Consider the following 23,962-nt stretch of genomic DNA (forward strand, 5'->3'; position numbering starts at 1 on the left):
TCCAAAGTGTACAAACTAGGGAGAAAAAAAGAAAAAAAGGAGTTAGATGTGAGGGCTCGACATCAGATCCTCCAACAGCCACCTCCAGCACTTTAATGACCTCAGTGGGGCTTTGTTGAGTAACATCAGCTGAGAACATGGCACATAAAATTTAATGTTCCTTGAACTGTTTTAGGATTCAGTAATAATGTAGCTTATGTACACACCTACGCTGAAATTTTCAAAGCTACCCAGGGGAACTAAATGCTAATTCTAATGGAAATGGGCACTCAAAGCCCTTAAATGGCCTTCCAGATCTCAGTATGCAGCCACTCCTTGTACAGACCAATTGCCCAGCTCCTCACTGCTTTTTATGTGTCTGTGGGATTTGCTTTCAACCAGAAATCAGCACCTCTTCCCTTCTTCTTTTAAAGAGTCTGAGTTCTAATCCTCATGATACAAATTTTGGATGCTTAGCTGGCAAACCTGTAGATTGCTATGAAAGGGCAGTTTAATAAAAATTTTCCAGTTTACAGTTTTAACGGGACTTTGTAATTTAAAAGATTATTCAGGAAAGACACTTTGGGAGACTCATTGCTGTTTGTGGTCCCACTGCTCTTTTTGACTGCTCAGAGTACAACTGTGAGAAAGAGAATTATATAATTTAGTTGTTGCTATAAATTAATCTACAGCACTATTCCATTAAAACCAATGGAATTATATCAGGATTAGTTTTGGCCCACTTTAACATTTTGGAGACACTGGGAAAAACATATTATGTTTGCCATGAGGTAAAACAAGTCTGACACTACGTTCTCTGAATTTGTGTTTCATCCTTTATTAATGTTAGAGGGTAATGATGTGCTGTATTACTTTTCTAGAAGCTAAAATATCATGCTGTTTTAAGTGATTTTATTTAGTCCTTCAGGGACATTTGCTGCTGCTTGCAGTAAAATTGGATGAGATGTGCATATATAAGTGTGTGCTTGCACATGTGTAAACACATATGTAATTGTATGTGAACACACGAAACTCCAGGAAAACTCTGCATATGGGGAGGGGGTTTTTAAATTGATTTGAAGGTAGATATAAGCTTTGGTGGTTCTCAAGCTGTTTCTATTTATTAAATATGTCTTAAAACTAGGAGCCAAATAATATCTAAACAAGTTAAATCTTACTATTCATCAAGAAAGATGAATTCCTAATGTTTAGGCACGTAGCTGTGCTGCTACTTTTTTGGATCTTGAGAGAATTTTTATTAAAATGCAAATAGTGTAGCTTCAAAACTGTTCCCTGATTAAATGGAAAAAGCATCACTTAGTACTCATTGAAGTCAAATGTAATCAAGATGGAATTGATTTTATATTCTGTTCGTGTAAACACTGCTTATTCTGGCTCTTAAAAATCCATAAAATAACAAAAATGCCAGGTTTATTTTTCAAATGGATACAAGGTAAAGAGAGAACTGCTTATATGCATTATGCATTGATAATGGAAATGATGCTAGCCTAAGGTAAGAGCAAGAGTGATACTCCTCCACTACTATAAACTTATATTGAAATTATGGTTATGTGATGAATTTTTCACAGCCTGAGTACAGCTGAGGCTTTTCAGCATATTTACAGCTTGAACTGAGTTCTCCATCCATGAATTTCTTACCTGAGATTAGCTCTTCTTACTGGAAGGGTCCAGATATCTTGAATCACCTTGCAGGTGTTGTGTGGTGGGGACACAAACATGAATTGCAGTTTGAGCATCACCTGTTGGCTTAGCCTTTTGTTCTATACCCAGTCAGGGCTTGCAAATAGCAGCACAGACCCAGAAAATATCTGGCTGCAGGTGTAACTCTGGCTGAGCTGTCACACTGCTGGATCCAGACAGTGTCAGGGTCTGGGTGTCAGGGGACACTGGAGTTCTGTGAGGAAACAAAACCTTTGGGCAGGTGCAGTTTAGTTTAGAGGGTTTTAAGCTCAGTTAAATGAGCTTGCAGTGCCCATGGAGAAGTGCAGCTTTAGCTTGGTCAGTCTCTGAAGATGTGCAAAGGTGCAGAGACAATGATCCCTGCAAGCACAGGACACCACGGGAGGCAAAGAGGGGCTGCCTTAGAAATAAATGATGGGCACCCACCAAAACCTCCCCATGTGACCCCTGAACTCCCCTGTGTCTGCAGCCAGGGCAGCACCCCCTGCTCAGGAAACTGGGCTGTGTAATTGTGGGGACTTGCTCTCCCACATACCCTCTCAATGGCATGGGAGGATAAATCCTAGTTGATCTTTCTGCCTGAGAAAGTGGGGTTTTGTGTGTTTCTCTGTGCAGGTACAGTCATGCAAGTCCAAAGGAAATCTTAGAGTGTGTACTAAGAAATTAGTCACTAGACATTTCTGTCTCTGCATCTCCAGCTTAGGCTTTTAGGAGTCACTTTGTATGAAGAAAAACAGTATTGTGCTTGCTAAGCAATGTGGGTGTTTTGCTTACGAAGATGTAACTGCTAAAATCTCCCTTAAGTCATAATATCTGATGAGCATGTGAATGGAAGATAAAAGCTTCTATTGACATCGTGTTAATGCAAATCCAGGGAAATGTTTCTGAAGTTTCCAGTTCTCTGAAGTGTTAGCTGGGGTTTGTGAAGTTTGCTGTGTCATGAGCAATCTTTCAGCTCCCTTTAGTGCTGGGAAGGAAGAACACAGGATGGTTTGTGTGCTCCCAGGACTGTGGCATCACCAGGATGTGGGACAGAGCAGAGGGGGAGAGCAGGTGGGAAAACCTCCCCAGCTGGGGTGGGTGGATGCTCTGAAGCCCATCTTTCCAGTGAATAACCCCCCAAGAGCTCAGCCTGTGGGCAGAACATGCAATGTGCTCTACCTCCCTCCCTGCTTTCTTTCTCCCCAGATTTCACTCTTTTCCCACATTGATCCAAGGACAGCAGTTGAGCTTTTTAGTGGCTGCCTGGGGTTTTTCTAAGCTACATTTTAGGTCATGTAAAATACAAACATTAGTATTAATGTTATGATGGTCTTTTAGTTGCTAAAATGAGATTATCCAGGAAGAAAATCATATTTTGAATTACTGTGAATGCTTGTGGGTTTATGTATTTAGTGTTTTTCCCTAGATGACAACTCCTAATAACAACCATTATGCACATTTCGCAGACATTACACTGAATGATTTAGACTTTAAGAAATTTCATTTTTAGAAGCCAGTCTTTAAAAAGGGAGTTAGAGTGTTGGGCTGTTTTAGCATAAATGGTAAAGTGCAAATGAAAATTAATTCAGTTTGCAAAATGTGTTTCAGGATGTGTTTAAGCAAGCAAAAATCAACAAATCAAAGGTCAGTCTTAGAAGGTGCAGAAATGGGGAGTGAGTGCCTTGGAGCACATCTAATTAAATCCCTGTAGAGGAAATCATGGTGAATTTAAAGACCAGAGTCATTGCATGTGGACCAGGTCTGCACATCCATTAGCAAGATGACTTTGATGGTCTTGGAAAAGACTATAGCAAAAGGTAAGGTAGCATATTTGGGAGCAGCAAGATGTAATAAATTCATAATACCTACTATTAATAACCCATTTCACTCCAAATTCTGTACACTTCCATTTAACATGACACCCTACTTCCAAAGGTAATACTTCTGCATCGTAAGTGTTGTAAAAGAAATGTCATTATAAAAGAAGTGTCATTAGAAAGGAAGGTGGGATCTCAGAGAATGCTATTAATTTCAGTTTTTACATGTCTTCTATTTCCTAAGGCAGCATTTGTAGCATCCATGAACAGGTCTTCTCAAATCTTCTCCCCTCTAAGGAGGTCACCAAGTTAACTGTGCTCATATATTTCTGAAATGATGCCCCTTTTTTTCAGGCTGGAAACCTCCATCTTAATCCTTGTTTGAATTAGTCAGTATTTGACTTGTGCTGTCTCCTTAGCTGAACAGGTCAAACATTGTATAAATTTTTAAAATACAACCCCCCCCCACCCCCCGCCAAAAAAAAAAAGAGTAAACCATGAAAATAATCTTTTTTGTTTGTTCATCTTTGAATTTTGAGATTGAAAAATTGACCAATTGACCTTGGGGAATGCAAAACGCCCAGATGGTTTTGATAATTTGGGTCAGGGTTTCACTTGTTTTAAATCTCTTCACACTGACAAGAACCTGTCACCACCTTATGATTTTGGAGCTCTTTTTGTAAACATTACTACAGGTAACCTAAAATCCATAAAGAGACTGAAAAAAAAAAAAAAAAAGAGAAGAGCATTAGCTGTTTCACAGGCTGAGCAGAGAAAGGTATGAAGAAATCATTCCAGAGGCAGAGAGGAAATGTGATTTTCATGCTATTTTATGATTTATATTTTCTGAGCTGTGCTACAAAGGACAGCAAAGAAAAGAAAGTGAAATATCCTCTGGTGATACCTCAGTAACAGTACAGATTATGGAGGGATTGTAGTTGAAGACTGCCAAGCTCTTCTAGGCAAGGATGTTCCCTCCAGTCCAGCTCTGACCAAGCTTGTGTGCTCCAGTCAGGCCTGTGCATGCTGGGGGACACCTCTGTCCCGGGCTTCTCTTGTCCCTCCAGCCCTGGTGACAATTTCAAGAGTCAGCAGCATGATTGTGGTGAGCTGGCAGCCCTCAGCAGTCCACCTGTATTTTAGTATTTATTATCTGCTGGCCCAGGTAGGTTGAGCACTGTGCTGGAGTTCAGCAGAAAAAGGGTTTTAGAAAAACTCGTGATTCCTTGGAAATGCTGTGTGCATGTGTTGGATCAGTGAACTTATTCTGGGACTTAAAAAAAGTTCAAGGCTGAAAAAACACCAGACTTCAGACTCCTTTGACTCGGTCCTGTGTTTCTTCTTCCTGCACTTGTGAATTTTTGCACTCCTCCTCCTCCTAACTCAAGTCAACGAGGTGTCTTTGATTTGCTGTATATTGTAAGTTGTTGAAAGCAGCTGTAAAATTTACCAAACTCTGCCATTTCTTGTAGCTACAGTGCAATATGATTGGAGAAATCTCTTTAAAAGGTGCCACATTCAAATTTGTTGGGTTTTTAGAATAAGTGTTTCTACTACAACTTCTTTGGGCTCCATACATGTTTTGTTCAAAAAAAATTTTTCCAAAATTATGGAAGTTTTACTTTTAGAATTCATTTCAGTAGAGGATGTCTAAATCCATTCAGTCTTACAGAACTTGTGACTAGTTTAATGAGAGTTAAATGCAAGCTGAATGGGAGCATTAAGGCTGTTTCTGCAGTGATGTGTCTAAGATCAGAAGTTTGAAAGAAGGGAAACACGTTTTTCATGGAACTTTGGAATACTCATGTCCACAAATTCAACAGGATTGTCTATTATTTGCATAGGATATTCCTCAGATCTGGGCAAGGAGCTTTAAAATGTGAATTCCCTGATCCACTGAAATAGATGTCAAGAGGGAATTTTTACTGTTGAGACTGACTTCACCAGCAAAATTCAGATCTACAGGGATAAAACCCTCTCATACATTTTCAATAACTTTGATTTTTACTCTTAGCATACTCAGGGTCACTGACAGACAGAATCAAGATAAAACTCTTACTCAGGTCATCTTTTCCATGATCTTCCAACTGCATTTTTTTTTAGCCTTAGCAGTTTTCAGTTCTTTCCGTCTTGCTTCAGGGGGCAAAATTTCTATGCTCACATTCCTCCTGCCTGTTCTCCAGGCTGGGCTGCATCATTCCAGGCTGGGCTGCATCTCTGCCAAGGTGTGATGCTGCAGGCTGGACACAGCACTGTCCCTGGAGCTGTGTGGAGTGAATGACTTCATGTCTCACACATCCCTGCTTAAATGTCTCCTTATGATGCTCACTGAGCTGCAGAAATTCTGTTCTATCTAATCCCTCGTCCACAGTCTAACCAACATATTAAAAACCAAAATCATTCCCTATCATGGTTGCTCAACCTTTTTCATTGAAAAGGTATCAGATATTTTTCCCCTTCTTTCTGGTCTTGGAGAGAAAAACAATTTGAACCATCCCAGCTCTCTGTTGTTGTTGTAAGTGCAGGTCTCACGTTTGTTGTGTTGCTAGGGAGTGTGTGCAGCTTTTGTTGCTTTTGAATTATAGCTGCTAGCACTTATCTTCTCCTCCAGCAAAACGTTTTTATAGCAAGTTCTTTGAAAGCAGTGCAGTCATTTGTACTTAAGACAGAATTATGGCAGCAGCAAACAGTTACAGGGAAGAATAAAGCCTGATGTTGCTTCTACACACAGGTAACTCTGTTACATTGCTTATTCATTTTTGTAAGAACGGTTTTCTTAACTTTCTGGGAGAGTGGGACAATAGGTTTTTGCTAGTGCTGGTGAAACCAGAGAGAATTTCCCTTGGCCAAAAGTGTTTTTTGTTAAGCTGTAGTGTTTTGTAAAGATAGTTACCTCAATAATCCACTGAGGTGAGGATCTAAGGAGTAAAAGAGGTTTTTGGGAAATCGTTTTACTACCATCCTGATCTGGGATGAGGAACTGGCTTGAATTTGCCATATTCCTTCATAAGAGCTAAAACACTCTTGGATCCTCTTTCCAAATGGAAAGACGTCTTTATTCAGAAAAGGGACATTTTGCCCTTTTTTTCTGTTTGTTTTGTTGGTTTTTTGTTTGTTTCTTTGTTTGCTTTTTTTGTGGCAATATTTTAAAATGGATTTATTTTTGCTCCCATGCTAAGCAGAAAACATTTGGAAAGTATTCTCCACATTTTGTTGTGGTTACGTTGAAAGTTCTTACAAAATGGAATTGTTGTTGTCTGGTTAACTGTAATTTGCTGGAATTCAGAAATTATACCAGACAGTTGCACGTCTCTGTTTCTGTTTCATGCACATCTTGTTTCATATTCTAGCAACATGTGTTTTATTCTGTAATCAAGACAAGAATGGACTAAACGGGAAGAGAGATTTTTGTTCAAAATTCCAAATGTCTGGTTAATCACTGGGTAGAGAAGCTGGTGCTAAAAATTTCTCTAGTGAAGAATAGACTAGTTCTCATCTCTTCCTTCCTGTTAATGCCCAAAGATTCTGAGGATACAGTGAACTTAACTTACCCAGTTTCACCCTGATGAAGGAGACCTTTGTGACGAAACAGCTCATGTGAAGCTGTGAAGCTGTGTCTTAAGTGAAAGGTTTTTTGTTTGGGCTTTTTTTTTTTTTTTTTTATTTTTTTTTTTTATTTTTATTTTTTTTTTATTTTTTTATTTTTTTTTTTTTTATTTTATTTTAAAATGCCAGTCACTGACTGACTTTGTCTGTCAAAGTTGAGGAACTTAATGTTCTTTTCAGAGAACCATTCCATCAATGGTTGCTTCAAATATTTAACCCATGTGGTATAAATCAAGTGACAATGTAGGATTCTTTTTGTTGCGCTAAAATCATAACAAAACCAAGATATCCTCTCCCCCTATTTAGCCTAAGTCAAAGGCCTGTAAAAATGGATTGATATCTGTATGTGTTTCGGGGCTTGTTTTTTTGTTGGAATTTTCTTTTTTTTTTCCCCCAAACCATCCTGACTTTATGATGGGACTTTAGAAAAGCAGTTTTCCTCTATTGACCTGATCCACTTGTATGTGCATTCCAGAGGCAAACATCTCTATTTGAATTTACCTCATTCAGACCTAAATAGTGATGGGGTCAGGGTGTAATTTTGGGACTGGGACCTTAAGGGGTGAAGATGAGTGTTCTCTATGTGTTTCAAAGTTTTGAAAGGACTTAAAAAGAAAACAGAGCAAAGAAACCCCTCTGAAGTGGAGGTGATGTGAGGTGGGCTGGGTACTCTGGAAGAAGGAGCAGTTCTGTTATTCTGGGGGAATAACCTCTTTTGTAACAATAAAAACACCTCATTGTTTATGGCAGCAGAAGAAGGGGTTCAGGTGAAGTCACACATCAGTCCCTGGGCTGTCCCATCCTCTGCAAAAGGCAGCAGGGCCCTGTCTGTGGCTGAGCTGTGAGCCTGTGGCATCGCTCATCAAGGAGGACTGGTTGAGGTGGACTGATATTGTCATCTTATGTCATCATCACCAAACGCTCTGGCATCTCAATTACTGATCTAAAATAATGAAAGGAGTTGTCAGGTCAGGTAGGTTAGATGAATTACCCAGCTCAGTTACTCCTATCTAAAATAATCTGTATCACTTCCTGAGCATCAGCATGTTGCTTACTTGAAAAATGGCACTTTAACACTAGTTTCTCTGAGACATAAACAGCCATTAAAGAATTCTTTGGGGTATAGGTACATACCAGGAAAAATGTCAAACCATTTCTTTAGAAAATATTTTAACACTGGGAAAAGATTTAGGAAAAAGCAGAGATAAAAAACTATATTCTCTATTTTCTCCATTTCTAAAATGGAGAATACAAAGCTGCTCACAAAATAAGAATTTTAATGTGAGTGAGCATTCTGATTTCTAAATTCACCTTTATTAATCAAAGTGGTTGACTATGCAGTGGCAAAAAAATGCAGTACAGATCCTGCACCAGGGAATCCAATAGCAGTAACACCATTATAGTTCATTTTCACACTTTATTGTGTTAGTAACTATCTAAACCTCTCACAATAATGCTAAGCTTTAAGTGGACAGATAGGAAGACAAAGTCCTCACAGGTCTGCCAAGCAGATATTCAGAGTAGTGCAAGGAGTGTTCACATGTCATTTGTAAGGTGAGGAACTAGGAGAAAAATAAAAAAAGTAAATGGAGGAATTAAAAAAAAAAGGCAGAACAAATGGAGAAATGACAGATGATAATTTACCGTATTAGGTGGATGTTTCATTTACATTTCCTATTTCTTTTTAGATATGTTAATGAGAGTAGGAGCACCACTTTGGGTTGGTGCTGTACAGACCCAGCACATCCTCAGTGTGTCATACTGATATAGCACCTACAGAACCCTTTCACCTTCAGCTGCAGCATGATTTGCCTGGAGACTGGTGCTGCAGAGAGATGTGTGAAGTCAAACATCAATTAGAGTTAGAGGGGAATTTTTACTCATAATGGAGAAAGCAAAGGAAACTGATTTTTTTCTTCAAATCCCATATTTTAGAAAGAAAAAGAATCTACAGAGATATTTAGATTAAAAAGTATTTCCATCTGGATTACTGTTGAACTCCTAATTAAAAATAGTATAACATTAAAGTATTTCTATAAAAATAAAAATGTTTCTGAAAGGAAAAAATCAGTTTTTCAAAAACTTATCCCTAAATAAGAATTTCATCATAATTTGTACTTTCCTAATAATGATGCAGATAATAATGTAGGCTGTAATAATGTGCTGACATTTATTAATAAGAAAATGTTTCCCTAGAAGCTGGCTGTTCTTCTGTGGTCCAGGGCATTTTTATTTTTCCCTGCTTCAGAGGTAGCAGAGTTCAAACTCTGCACAAGCAGTGTGTGAGGGCTGGAGGATGGATTTAATCCCAGCTTCCTTTCTGATAGGAGGGAAGATGGATGTAGGAAAACCAGCAGGCCCTTCCCTGCTGAGCCATGTGGGTTTTGTGCTAGAGCAGTGTTGGTTCAGTGACCCCATCTTCTCTTTTCTCCCACATGGTGGTCTAATTTAATTTAAAAAACCAAACAAACTTATTTTTTATTTTATTTTTTTTGTCCACATATTATAATCAATTACTTGAGTTTCTTCACTCCCTCTGGCAAGCTGGCCTGCCTTGTGTATTCACATATTTGCTTCCATATGATGTCCCATCAGAAAAGTTCCTGGGATGATTTTCCACTGCACCCTCCTTGTTGCTGTTTGGAAAAATAATAGTTGCTCTTGTTTAGTTCAGATCTGGGTGGCTGCACTGAGAGACAAACCCTGCCTGGGGATGATGGGGTTTATCTCAGTTATCAACTCACACAAACTCAACAGCTGCTGATTATGGCTTTTCTGTGTGGGATTTGTGCTGTCGTTGGTGAGGCTCAAAAATGCCCAGGTCCTACTCAGGGGTACATAATCCAATATACAGAATAGCTCAGTTTGGCTTTGGGGAGAGGAATTCCTAATACCATCTAACAAAGTAGTACTTTTCTATTTCCAATTTGTGTTTTTCTTCAATAAAGTTGTCTTTGTCTGCGGTCATAGGAGAAACTCAAATTAGAACGGATGAATCCTGAATATCAATAATGTTCTGAACTCTGTGGGATGCCTGGAAAATGAAAAACAGAGTAGATTAGTACTGGTCAAAGCATGGATGAGAGAAAGGCAATAACTTCCAAGTGCAAATGTAACCAGATAAAATCATATTTAAAATGAATCAAGGTCAGTTGTTGACTGAAATAGTTTAGCACAGATAAATGAAGAATAATTGAGACTTTATGTGACTTTATTGCATGAGTCTTTAAACCACTAAAATAACTGAAGTATAAGGGGCTAAGAGTCAACAAGACAAGATGGCATTTCATATTATTGAGTGAAACAAAATAGAAAACCAGAAGGTATGTTTTCATCTCCAGAATAATGAGAATGTTTCAGTTCACGGAGATTACTTCTTTAGTGGCCTTCACGAAATGCAAAAATGTAAAATGTCAAAAGGTAACTAATTTGACAAAGCAGAAGGAAAACTCGTGTGTCAGGGACACCTTATTTGAGGGAGATGAACAGCAATGTGTGAAATGAGGAAAGCTGCCTGAAACACGATGCACATACACACACTTCAGAAACCAGCAGCAGTACCTACCCCATCCTTGTTTCCATTTTCAAACCTGGATGCCAATTCTTCATGGCACAGTTGTCCTCAGTAAAATTCAAAACAAGGAGAAAAGGGAAAAAACTTGCCCCAAGGACACCCCAAACCCATGCCAAAAGCAGAATTCAGGCCCTCCAAGTCTGTTGTGGACACCCACACAAGCACGAGGGGGCTGTTGAAAGCACTGCTGATGAAGAGTGTGATGTTCACACTCTTAGGGTTCAAGGGTGGCTTTTCTGAAAAGCAGCAATACACAGGTGAAGGGATAGTGGACCCTGGAGATGCTTGGTGGGCATTTCACTGTGTTAATGGGGTGGCACAATCACAGCAAGCTCAGGAAAGCTCTGCTCATCCCTGGCTGGGTCTGAGGAAGGTAAACAGAGTGATTCCTCCCTGAACATCAAGGCCACAAAACAAGGACAATCAGTGTCCTGCTGTTCCCACTCTGATAGCAGCATTATGCAGTGAAACATGAAAATATCCAATAACCCCAGCTCCTACTCTCTGGCTGGGTGCAATGACAATTGCATGCTAGATTGTGGGGAAAAATGTATAGATTAGTGCTTCAAATGAGCATAACATTTGGCTGCACTGGTTGACAATTTTCCAAAGTGCTTTACCAATATTTCTCACTCAGTCTCAACACAGGCATGAGACAAAGATGCTCAGTGTGCACATTTCACAGCAGGGTGCACACAGACTGAAGGGGATGGCTCTGGTAACTGCCTCTGGTAGATTCACATCGAGGTTTGCTTTGTTGTATATTCATGACTGCTGCAATTATTGGTCTGATTGAGATATATTTTATATATTTATATATACATATTTAGAAACACACAAAACCCACCTCCCACTAGCACATGGCCAAGGATGCTTTGTATAAATGCAGCTGAGCTGTGAGTGAAGTCCCAGGAATGTGCCCTGACATGGCAGAGGACTGGCTGCACGCTTTCCTGGGCATCTCTAGTGTGGGAGTGCAAACCTTGTGTGGGTTAGCAGAGAACGTGTCTGGAGACAGGAGGTGGCTCTCTGGGAGCACAGCTGAAGCTGTGGCCTGATCTTGCCTGTCAGCACCTATAGGATGAGTGTGGAAAAACTGTCAGCAAAATTAATTGGGGCAGCCATATGTGTCCTGTCCCATAATAGCATGGTGCCTCAGACCCTGGAATCCGTGCTGTTTGGTGAACATTTCAGCTGGTGCAGGAGGCAGCTCTCTGCCCGAGTTAAACTGATGGAAATGCTGCTTTCAGACATTTTCTGGGGAAAACCTGATTTCTCAAGCACTAACTCGGTCCAAAAAACTTTGTCAATTAGCCCCATAATCTTATTTTTATCTCCAGATATGAAGAGCACACATGTGTCTGGCCGCCTGACAGCTGCAGACCACTAGGGAAAATCAGAAGACAAAAAACAGAGCTGGGATTTTTGTTTGTCTGAGCAGATGAGAATAGTTTATATGTACATGCTATTTATAGAAAGGCTTTAGCAAGCTAATTAATTGTTTATAGGGAGAAATTTAAGGCGTATAACCTGAGATCTGACATTCTGTGTGATAATTATAATTAGAGATGAGCTGGATTCAAAAATCAGGATATGAACAGAGATACATTTTGGCACAGTTTTGAATCTGATCCAGATCTTAACTGTGCAGCTTTCTGTAGCCATTAGGGTAGGCCAGAATGAAACCCTGGGTTGGAATTTGGCCTTTTGTGTTTTGGTAAAGTGCAAAGCTGGATCCCATTTATGTGATGAGGACCAGCTCCTAATTAGCATCTGGCATACAAGGGGAACAGAATTAAAGGGGGTTGCTATGTCTTTATTGACATATATTCATTTCGTAATTTTGGGGGGTTTATTATTTTTTTTTAAAGTAACTTACAAGACCTCATTGAGTTACACATTCGAATCTTGGAAAGCTGTCATGGGCATTTATAAGGTCATTGTCAAACTTCTAAATTATTCTAGAAATAACCTAATATCTGTAAAGTCTTCTTGAGCATTCTCGTAAAGGAGTGGCCTATTGGTATTTTTTAGGGGGTTCAGACTCTGGCAAAAACACCCTAAGGTGAGAGCTCTGTGAGCAGGTCTGCCCAATGTTCCTCACACAAATGCTCTGAAGTCAGTAGCCATGGGCATTATTTGCTGTTGTTTTGGTCTGGTTTCAAAGACAGTTGTGTTTGTTTGTTTGTTTGTTTGTTTTTCCCCACTGCTGTGGCTGAGCTTAGGCTGCTTTTTACTTTCTCTCTTTATTTCTTGTCCTGTTTTGTTACTGACTTAAACATTTTTTCTCCCACAAATGTGGGGTTGTTTTCAGCTTGCTGTCAGTGCATTTCCAGAAAAAGCACTCTACCTTTGCTGGGGTAGCCCCTGAGCTGCCTAAATTCCTCCAGGAGCTACAGCCTCAGAAAGGACCTCCCCTCATAAGCAATCTGCTCCATACACATTCAGCACCAAAAACTGATAGTTTGGACTGAAAGATGTTTTTCTTCCCCTCATGCTTGTCACAGGTGACATTTTGTGTCTTGGGGCAGCTTCTCCAACACACAAACATGTTTCTATGAAAGCACTCTTCCACCACAGTGACCTAGAAGGGGGGTAGCTGTTTTCTGCAGTGCAAGCTGAACTGAGGATGTGAACCACACCTCTGCAGAGCACTGCTGCTGTTCAAGGAACAATCCATCAGCCTTGTCTTCCTCAGTGAATTCACCAGTCTGTCTGGTAAGGGCCCCACACGCAATATTTATTTATGTAATGTTGTATTCCTCAATGGAAGCTGAGACTTTGACCTTATTATACAAACTTCAGTATTCCCAAGACGTGTCGAGATCCGGTTTCCTCTTGCAGCTCAGCCCTTCCAAACCCTTTTGCATTTTCATTGCACTTTCCATTCCGTAGCTAATTAAGCCATGCTCATATATAAACAACATTATGCAGTTTAACAGCTAATGAAAAGTTCTCTGATATATGTATATGTATACACACTGATATATAGTGTGTACAGCATGGGAGTTTTTTCTTCAAGTGGGTCACAGTAGGTTCAAATCAAAATGACATTTTACTAATGGCATTGTAGGAAGACAGATTAATACAGACTAACTGTGAGATCTCTTCTCCCTCTGGTAACAGAATGAGAATAAATTAAAGCACGGAGTAGATTTGCTCTTTCTTGATGCCTTATGTGCCTAAATCAAAATTTCAGGAAATACAAACCCGCCAAAATTGAACTAGCATATGGAATTACAGCTTTTGGATTTAGCTATGAAAGTCAAACCATGAACAGCATCTCATCCACACACACAGGTCAGCCCTGACTTGGGGTGACATTATAAGGTCTTATTGACCCTGTGCCTGTGTGCCCTTTGCAGAACCTTTAAAGGCAGGTAGGAAATCTGTACCCAGAGTGAATTGACGCGCAAACCTGCATCTCCCAGTTAAACCTAGGCTGTTTTTTGCATCCATTCCATCCTGGATCATATCACAACAGTCTTCTCTTGCCTTTTCTATGAAATTTTAATTCAGAGATTTAAATTAATCTAATTTGACTCTTCAGGCAAGAGTCCAAACCCTGCAAACAGAAAACCAGAATTTGGTTTATGAACACACTGTGAGCTGAAGCATGCAAGGTTTGTCTGGCTTTAGTTACCTGTTTCCAGGGATACTTGAATCTGCTTAAGCAAACCTCCATGTTTCTAATTTTCACTCTTATCAAGAGAATTGTGCACATTAGGTTTCTTCTGCTGGCTGCAAGTACTGCCTGGGGGATGAATGACACTGAAGTTCAGCTTCTGTTAAAGAATATGCCTTGGTAAAGTGTGTTTTGCATGTTTAATTGACTCCAAGTCATTTACCTAATCATGAGGGTACAAGGTATAGCTAAAAGCATTTCCAAGGCCAAAATATGGAGAACAGTCTGTTGGATTTGATGTACTGTAAATAAAGGTCACTAGATTTATCCATTATGGTGAGACCAGCAATGTATGTAATTCCCAGTACAGAAATGCTTCCCTAGGATATTGTGTTAAACCAGGGGGTGTTTACCCACATGCAATGAGTACAAGTGACAGACTGCAGGGCTGGCACACGTGCTGCTGTGTCTTCTTACACTGGCTGTGTAGTAGAATAATTCTCCCTCATAACTCCATTCTCATGGGTATTAATAAAATAAACCCACTAATTTAACAATATTCTACATCTTTGCCTCAAGTGCATTTCTTGTTCTGCCATGTAAAAAAACAAATAAAACACACAGAACAATTTCTCATCACCACTGGGACTATATGCCAAGATGATTTGTCAGAACTCCTACAGTTTCAGTGCCTTTCTACCTGCTTCTCATACCTTTCCCTTTCTTTTTTTTCCCCTTTCAATTTATTGTTTTTAAATTCAATGAGATAACACTCCTACCTCAGGGGAGGATTTTTGGACCATTCCACAATGAAAATGGAATTCTTAAAGTTATGCTGTTGCTTCTCAGCTTTCAAGCAGCATGTGTACAAAATCAGTGCAATGAAAGCCTTTAACCAGATTGAAGTTTTTAAACAGCCATGGGGCGAAGTCCTGGCTCCAGCCTCTGTCAGCTCCCTACATCCCAAATGTATTCCATTAGGAAATTAAGGATTACACTGTAATAGTTTTGCTTTAGCAGAAGTACCAGGAAGCTGTGAGAGATCATAATACCTGATTCTGACTTTTACTTTCCTACATCTGCAGAAGATTGTCTCAGACTCTGTTATTAAAGCTTTTGGTACAGGAATCAGCTTTGGTAAGTTGCATTTTCATATAGGTGGATGTTTTCTGTAGAAGATATGTGAATTTAGGAGAATTTAGGATTTCAGGAAAAATGGCAGGATAATGCTTGTTACTTCCAAAATAAGATGAGATAACATTTGGGGCAGTGGATTTCAGTACAGTTTTTTGTTTCAGAGTGTAACAAGGACTGGAAAACCAAGAGAGGTTGTCTTCATTGTGGAAGAATGTAGTAAGGTATTCCTCAGTAGGGAGGGTAAAAAACGGACCAAAAGCTGAGGTTTCTTTGAGATATTTACAACAAGAACAATGAAAAAAATTAATTGTCAGTATTTGGTTATTTTTAGATTTTGAGGGTAAATGCCTTGAGTGAAATACCAACATTTCAATATTTTATAGAAAAACCCAGTCATTAAGGTAATTGTTGAAGCAGAACCTTTTTTTTTTTTTTCTTTTCTTTTCTTTTTCTGGTAGTGATCACATTCAGAAATTTTGTTTGGCCTGAAGCTTCATATAGCTGATCTCTATCAGAAGAAACCAAGTGTTTTCAGGTTTACTATAATTTGATTATTTGTACAAAATTCCTTCAAGCCCTTATAAATTGTGTGAATAGCGAAAACAAACATAAGCTCTTTGTTATAATCCTAATTGAGTTGTAATACTCTCCCACTGGGTACTCCTCTGTCCCGGTAGGAAATTAAATCCCTTAAAAAAATCTAACCCCTAATCCACTTAATTTTCTTTTGAAAATCAAATTAGGCAGCCAAGTTGTACTTTTGGATACCTAAGTACCTTTGTAATCCAAACCCAGGTCATGGTCTGAAGTGAAGCTGCAGTTGTGAGTCCTGCTTAGCCCAGGTCTGAGATGTTTCCTGCTCTGGGGCTGCCTCCTTTTTCCTCCCTCCCTCCTCCTAAAGGCTCCCTGTTTCCTGTGCTGGTCTGAGCTACTGCAGGAAGAAAAGAGAGTTGTTTCCTCTGCTGAATGACCCAGCCCAGATCCCTGCTTTTCTTGTAATGTTGCCACAATAATAAGGCTTTGGGGACAGTGATGGGCTAAGAGATGGAGAAAAATAAATTTTGTAGGTATTGATATCACCTTTTATTAAAGCAAGTGCCTCAGCTGGACTCTGTCATGTTTTGCAAACTTGCCTGCTTTGGTTGTGGAGCTACTGAAAGTTATTCCCTCTCCATGTTAACCTGGTCCTGCTTTCCTTAGAGCCAAGTCAGTAGGGACAGTGGCACTTGGAGCTGATGTTTGAGCTCAGTCCCTTCAATTTGAGGATGTGTTTCTTTCCCCACAGAGTAGCCAACCCCCTGAGATGCAGCAGATGGGCAGTAACTCACTAAGTCCCTGTTTTAGATGGAGGAATTAAAGACTCAGGATTGGGAAACAGGGAGGAAAATTGTCTGGGGATGGGGTGACCCAGCTGCCAGCCTGCAAGAGAGTCCTTGGAGTGAATACAGTGCTGAGTGCTCTTGGATCCTTTTCTTTAGCTTTTACCATTTTACATCTCTAATTAGGCATGGAACTAAATCCTGAAGAAATTTGGAAGGCTGCAGTGAGAGGGAGTTATGCTACAGTGGGAATGGGGTGGTGTTCAGTCTGGCTGGCTTCTGTTCTGCCACATCTCTATTAGAGACACCCTCCCCAAACCTGAGTTCAAGTGGAGAGAGAAAAACACCCTTCCACTCAGGTGTGATGTTCTCCTGTTGTGAAATACCAGCCAAGCTTTTTCCAGCCAGGACTGCATGGATAGGTGGCTCTGTGGGTTGCTGAGTTGTCACTGCAAAGATCGGTGACGTGGAAACAAATGAGCAAAACATTTCTCTTGGAGTTCTTGGCTGGGTGCAAAATGTGTCTGGAACAATTGTTAAGTGCTCTGCAGCTGAAGGCAGTGTCAGGGTATGAATCTGCCTGGGCTTGCCCAGCAAGAGCAGACCTTGTCTGACAGAAAGGTCAGAGTTGTAATTCCTTGTAAGAGTTCAAATCCCCCTGTGAAAGAGGCCAAGAACGTCTGTATTTGGGCAGGGGAGGTCTGGCACTGGTTCTGGCACACATCCAGACAGAGGGGCTTGCTGTGGCTGTGCCACTGGGACATTCCAGTCCTTTTCCAGCTTGCTGGCCTGTGCTGATAACCTGCCTGCAGATCTTTCTAACAGTACTGAGGCTGAGCAAGCCCCTTTGAGAGTTCAGCACTCACTACTGCCAACATCTCCCCTGTATCACAAACCTCTGCCCCACCGTGGCCTGGTGACATTTGAGGTATTTGTCATTACCCTGGTGTTCTGAGGCTTTGGGGCTGTTTTACAGCTGGGCTGGGATTTGCCTGTAGCTGTCTGACATGAGGAGCTGTTGGGATGAAATGTTTGCTGTAAGAAGTGCTCTTCCAGAAGAAAACCCAAACAAACCCTTCTGTCTGAAGGCAGAGGGGACAATCTCCTTTTGGAAGTGCTTGTCTCTCAGTATGGACCGGAGGAGGAGTTTGTGCAATAAGATTTGACAAATTTCTCACTCCTGCTGTCTCAGGCCCTCTTGGAAAGTACAGCAGGCAAGAAAGTACCTTTAGGAACCTGTCTTGTGTTGAATTCACAAAGCCCCAGATGAAGCACACAAAAGAACAAGGAATTGTGGTGTTCTGTGTAGGAAGAGCTGTAATGCTGAGCAGCCTGCACCCCACTCTGCATGCAGCTCACTTTGGCTTTTAACCCACGTGAATTATTTCAATATTGTGACACTGCTTTAGTGAACCTTATTTATTTGATTTACCTCTTAAGTCTTTATAGTGAGTTGGAAAAAATCATAAAGTATGGAGGTATGGCCGTGCAGTAACGAGGCCATTTGTGTCCCATCAAAGTACTGTTTTCATCTTTGTGTTGAAAAGATGTTTATTCTATTACTGGTTGTGGTCTTATAGACTTCTGTTTTTCTAACCACATGTTTAACATAAATTACCAACCTCAGAAGGGATATGATGGCCTGTTTCCAACTGCATTAAGCACTGTTTCATGTTTAATGGAAAAAATGTGAATTTTGGCAGATTTAAACGATAAAAGGGCCTTAAAATTTTGCATTGCAATACAAAAGTACTCTTATTGGCTCTGAGTCATTCTGGTGTTTACATATGCACTTGCAGCTCCAAGAGCAGTGGTTCCAGTCGTGACAGAGGCAGTTAGCACTTGCTTAAAAGCACTATGAAATAGCTGAGTCAACTCTAGCAGTTGGAATTTCAGTGATCAAAACTCAGACTTGAGCCCAGGATAGAAACTTCTTGCAGGATTTCATCCACACAGGAATTCAGGCTTTAGGGAGTACCCTGTGTGGTTTAGGTTATATTTTTAATCTGCTGAGATTATTAAAATTGTATGGAGATTCTTTATCTCCTCTGAAAATAAATAATATTCTCTACCTATCCTTTGATGAGGAGGCTTAGGGAGTGCTCTGGAAATTGTCATGCCATTGGTGGAAGTTCACTCCAGGTGGACAATGGGCAATTCCTCCTCATTCACCAACCTGGTGCACCAGGGCACCTCATTTCATGCAGGATTCCTGCTTTGGAGACACCAGCCCATAAACAATGGGACAATTTTTGTGCAGATATTTTCTGCCCCTGGGTTGTTTCCCTTCAGCCCTGGTGATTTTTCCATCATGCATGCATGGAACAGCTCTGCTGATAAAGTACCAGGGAACCTGGGCTATGTATTAATGCAAGCTTTCATCACTTTCTCCTAATTATGATGGTAATTAATTTTTTTTAATCTGCTGAGATTATTACAATTGTATGGAGATTCTTTATCTCCTCTGAAAATAAATAAGGTTCTCTACCTATCCTTTGATGATCTATGTATAGTATGAGCTGCCTCTCCTCTAATTACATTTGCCTGATTCTTCAGCAAATCTTTTAAGGCAAGATTAATCAAGTGAATTTGGAACAGAGAGCACCTGAGGTGTCTCATGCAAACCCTCAGAGTGAATTTAAATTGTGCTCTTAGAAATGAAAGGCAATATCCAAAGGATTTTTTAAAATTTAACTTCAAAGCCTCCCAAGTATATTTTATTTTGATAGATCTCAAAGAAAAAGAAAAAAGAAAAAAAGGAAAAAAAAGAACCTTTTTTATTGCCAATATATTCTGCTCTTAGATATATTCAGTTTACACCAGTAAGGCAGAAAAGAATCACTGCTCCATCAAACAACATTTAAGGAGTTTTCAGGAGCCACTTGGGAACAATAAATAAGCTTCAAGCTTGTTGCAAGAGCATGTATTTTATATATCCATAAAGGAAAGATCTTTCCTGGCTAAAGGATTGTGTGTTTCAGTACACATTGCTGATCTGGGTTTTTGTTTTGGTGGGGTTTTTGCACCAAGTTAGGCACTTTTCTTGCAAAACCCAAGTTATTTTACGCTGGAAAAGAGGCAGCATAGCGATTCACTTTACTGTTTGACAGCTGTTTCTCAGGAAGTTTGCAACAGAAGCCTCATGGGAGAATTCATTACAAATTCCAAACTCAGTAGAAAATTGCAGTCAGGTATTTCTGAACCATCAGAAAATTCAAGAGAAGGTGCACTTTAAGTGTAATGTTAAACCTGGCATGTATCTTAGGGCTTTTTTGTTTTACTTCTTAAAAAGACTGGGTTCATGACTCTTCTACATTAGATGCACATAAACTGTATTAGTGAAGCATTAATTCTTCTGCTCTTCTATCCAGTGTGTGCCAATGGATCTAGAAACAATGGCAGAGGAAACCATGTAAATCTGCCTGACACAGCTTTTCTCCCCCTCTTCTTTCTCTATTTTCTTTGGTTTATTTTCTTCACTCAAGAATGCATTAGAGCTCTCAAAATAAATAAACCCAAACACTTCTGTAATGACTTCCTGGGCTTTGGTGTTTACTTTTAACTGTATACATTTCTAAGGAGTGCTCACCCCATGCTTTCAGCACCCTTGGTGGGTTTTTGAAAGTGTAGCAGTAAAATTGCAATTTTGGGGCTGTGTGGGCTGTGTCTGCTCCAGTGACTTCATCCACTATGTGAAATGGAAAAAGAGGGTGTTGGGGACCTGAGCTTGGACCTAGGCTCAGGGAGTGTGCACCCAAAGATTAGGAGAATTGTGCCCAAGGTATTAGAAATGTATTGATGTTTTCAGAAATAATTCATAGTGCCATTTGTGCTATTTAATGGTCCATGAAGCCAATGGATATGTTAGAGCTGGCACAGCTTCTGTGTGCTTCAGTAGCTTTAGATTAGAGTATGTTCTATTTGGTTTGGGAAAAATAGAGATTTTCACATTTTGATAGCACTATTACAATAATTTGTATTTCTTACACCTTTATTGCTTTGCCTCAAGATGATGTGGATTGTGCAGAAAACAAGGCATGGGTGAGCTATGCTAAATGATGAAGTCTTAAACTGAAACTACAGCTTCCTGTTGGGCCTCACATGAAGGGGTAAAAAATGTTCTCAGCATTCTCTTTTCATAGACAGAATATGCAAGAAATGCAAGTTAAATTTCACTCACATTCACATCAGCACTTTGGCCAACTCCACTTGAATTCCTGCGTGAATCAGGCTTGTGAATAGCCCTGTTTGATCCCAGGATAACAACATTCAGTTATTTGTGAGCTCCTGGAATACAGGATTGCTGGCAAACTCCAGCCCTGCCAACAAAATGCACTTGTACATCTGCATGGGGGAAGTCAGCAGGTTTTGTTTGTAAAGATGATTTTCTAAGCCCTGTGTAGGATGTTGACCTGAGAAGAAAAGACTTTTACTGTAAGAAAAAGTGAAGTCTTTCTGTGCATTGACTACTACCAGCTGTCACCACGAGGTATTGGTGTGGAAAAGAATCCCACAGTAATGGATGCGTGCATGTTTTTGTATGTAGTGAAACAATAACTTTTTCCCTGTAAACCCTCTGTCCTCTGGGACTGGGGAGCTCGTGTAAGAGCCTTGACTTGAGTAGTCCCAGATGTGGGGCAGGAGCTGAGCCCCAGGGCGTACATGCTCAAGTGCAGCCTGCTCTGCCTTCAGTGCTGCACTTTGTCAGCTTGAAGTGTGTTTACTCCAAATTCACATGTTTATGCAGAGATGTTCCATGAATTCTGCATGCCAGGTCACACCACTTCCACCCATCCCCTCTGTAAAATGCAGTTATGTGAGCTGGTGACAAGAATCAGATTTTTTAGGACTGTGTCCAAGATTTGTTTATTTCCATATTTTTCTTTTTTTTTTTTTTTTCCATTTCTTTTGTAAAAACCAGGAAAGGAGCCAATTTAAGCTATGCTCGTATTGTGTCTGGCACCAGAGAAATAAATCAGTAGCATTTTACTGAGACAATATGTAAATACAGCTCAACCTTCCTCACACTGATCACTTGATTGCCAATTTGGCCCCTGTGCAAGTACAGTGTGGCTGAAATGACACTTCTTTAAACTCATATGCTACCACCATTCAGCTCTCCATACATAGAACATTTTTCTGTTTTTAATTAGCAGCTTTGATATTAAGCCAACTGGCAAATATTTATTTGATGAAGATTCTCCATTCATTAGCAAAATGAGAAAAAATGAATCTATAATAACATATAACTGCCCCATTAAGCAGCATTAGCTATCCATTTGAGAGATAATAATGTAAAATACAATTTTCCGACCACCAGATGTTGATGAATAAACTGGTGATAAATTGGTGGCACTGAAGCAATAAACAGGTCAGAGGTCAATTAGTTCCACCAGAAAGAAGCAACCCACTGGGAGAGTGGCAGCAATGCCCTGATGGATGCTTAGGGGGTGCCTGGCTTCTGTTTTATTCAGATTATGAGCAGGCAGCTGAGAGAGACTGAGATTCATGACAAATTGATGTTTACCTTTATGGATTACTGTTATTGCAGCACAGCCAGGAGAGCCCAGCAAGGCCTGGGGGCTGTGGCAGTGCTGTCCCCTCCCCAGGCAGCTGATAATATTGGATGATGATTTTGGCCCCACTGGAAGCAGTGGGTGGAAAAAATCCCCTCAGCCTCACTGAGACTGAGAGTCTCATAGAGTGCCTTGTCCTGTACAGATATCTGGATATTGTTCAGCCATGCTCAAGTGAAAGTCACTGTGCCACTCTTTAGGGGGCCAGTCTAAGAAAAAAAGATTTTCCTAAGATGTAATCCCATCCTTAAAGAGAAAAACACCTCAGAATATGCTGAGCTTTGATTTTGGGTGACTGGAACAAAGGAAGATGAGAGCTCCAAGATGAGGCAGCTGAGTTGGAGGACCTAGCAGGGGTGTGTAGGATGAGTGCTGAAATGCAGCCCCACATTACAAAAATCACTGACTGTTCCCTGCTTGTAGGAGTCATGCGTGGTGCAGCAGGGAGGATCGCAGCCCCAGCATTGTTCTTTCACTTTGTGTAATTAAGATATTCACAGGGAGTGAGTCGAGTCTTCTGTTCCAATAGATCTTTTTGAAACAGTGCCACAGAAATTAATCAACTTTTTTTTAAATCATCCATTTTACTCTGACCTATCACCTTCTCTTACAGCACTAGCATGTAAAGCTTATGCATTCTGTGTTAAACTATGTTAATATATTCCACAAATCACTCCCAAGGTTTGCTGCATTATGTTGAGTAAAAATGTGATGTGACAGATAATAGAGAGGAGAGAACACATGCACATTTCCAGAGACACACTCCAGCTCTAATTAAGTGCAAGTCTTGGAAAATACCCGATCACTACCAAAAGTGCTCTAGTCCTTATGTTGGTCATTATCTCCATCTTTGACTGTCCCCTACAAAGTCCTGTCACTAATGACAGTGTTGGAAAGCTGACTTAAGGGATGAGGCAAGAGTAAATATCCATCACAGAGTGTAAACTAAAATTGGTGGTGAGCTGGAAGCATTCTGTGTTACCTGGCAAAGGGAGATGTCAATGATCCACTGTGCTTTTTGTGCTGCAGATCATCTTTGTTATATTCAGATGTTTCATTCTTTGGAAAAATAGATCACTGTTTTTCTGTCTGAATAGCTATTTCCTCCTCCTTCTACACAACACAAAAGCTATCGCTTAAGTATAAAAGCTTCTCATCAAATCTCTGCAGGATGTTCTCTGCCCAAATCTGCACTTTGAAGACACTTTTTGCAGTGCAATATCTGAATTATATCAGATATATGGCATCTTCTCTTTCCTGAAATTAGCAGCTCTGAGCAGAATTCAGAGTTGGAGTGGACAAAAATCTGCTAGAAGTGGCTAAGTAGAAAATGTTGTAGAGTTTTCTAAGTAAAACTATGTGGGGTGTTTTTGTTTGACTTGGTTTTGTTTTGCTTTGTTTTTTTAATTCAAATATCTAAAAAGTCTATGTAATATATTTTCCTCCCCTTGAAATTAAAGCTGTACTTCCAGAAAATTCCACTGGGTGCAATTAATAGAGATGGTAGAAATGCTCACAGTGAAAGCTGAAGCTGTTTGAAGTCCAAAGGGGTTTAGTTCTGAATTATTGCCATGATCCTGCACACTCATACCTGTGCCTAGCTTTAAACCCCTGGAAATCAATCAGCTCAGCTGAAAAAACCCAAA

The 23,962-nt window shown here is 40.1% G+C and overlaps 1 long non-coding RNA gene across 2 annotated transcripts in view; it reads left to right on the forward strand.

Annotated features, from left to right (window-relative positions):
- The first annotated feature begins 5,712 nt into the window (after window positions 1-5,712).
- Window positions 5,713-23,962, forward strand: part of LOC134559594 (uncharacterized) — a 73,814-nt gene continuing 55,564 nt past the window's right edge. For both annotated transcript variants that reach the window (XR_010082544.1, XR_010082545.1), the window contains exon 1: window positions 5,713-6,210. This is a non-coding gene — a long non-coding RNA (uncharacterized LOC134559594). The remainder of the gene's footprint in view (window positions 6,211-23,962) is intronic.

Source organism: Prinia subflava, chromosome 17 (genome assembly GCF_021018805.1).
Source record: "Prinia subflava isolate CZ2003 ecotype Zambia chromosome 17, Cam_Psub_1.2, whole genome shotgun sequence".
Lineage (NCBI taxonomy): Eukaryota > Metazoa > Chordata > Aves > Passeriformes > Cisticolidae > Prinia > Prinia subflava.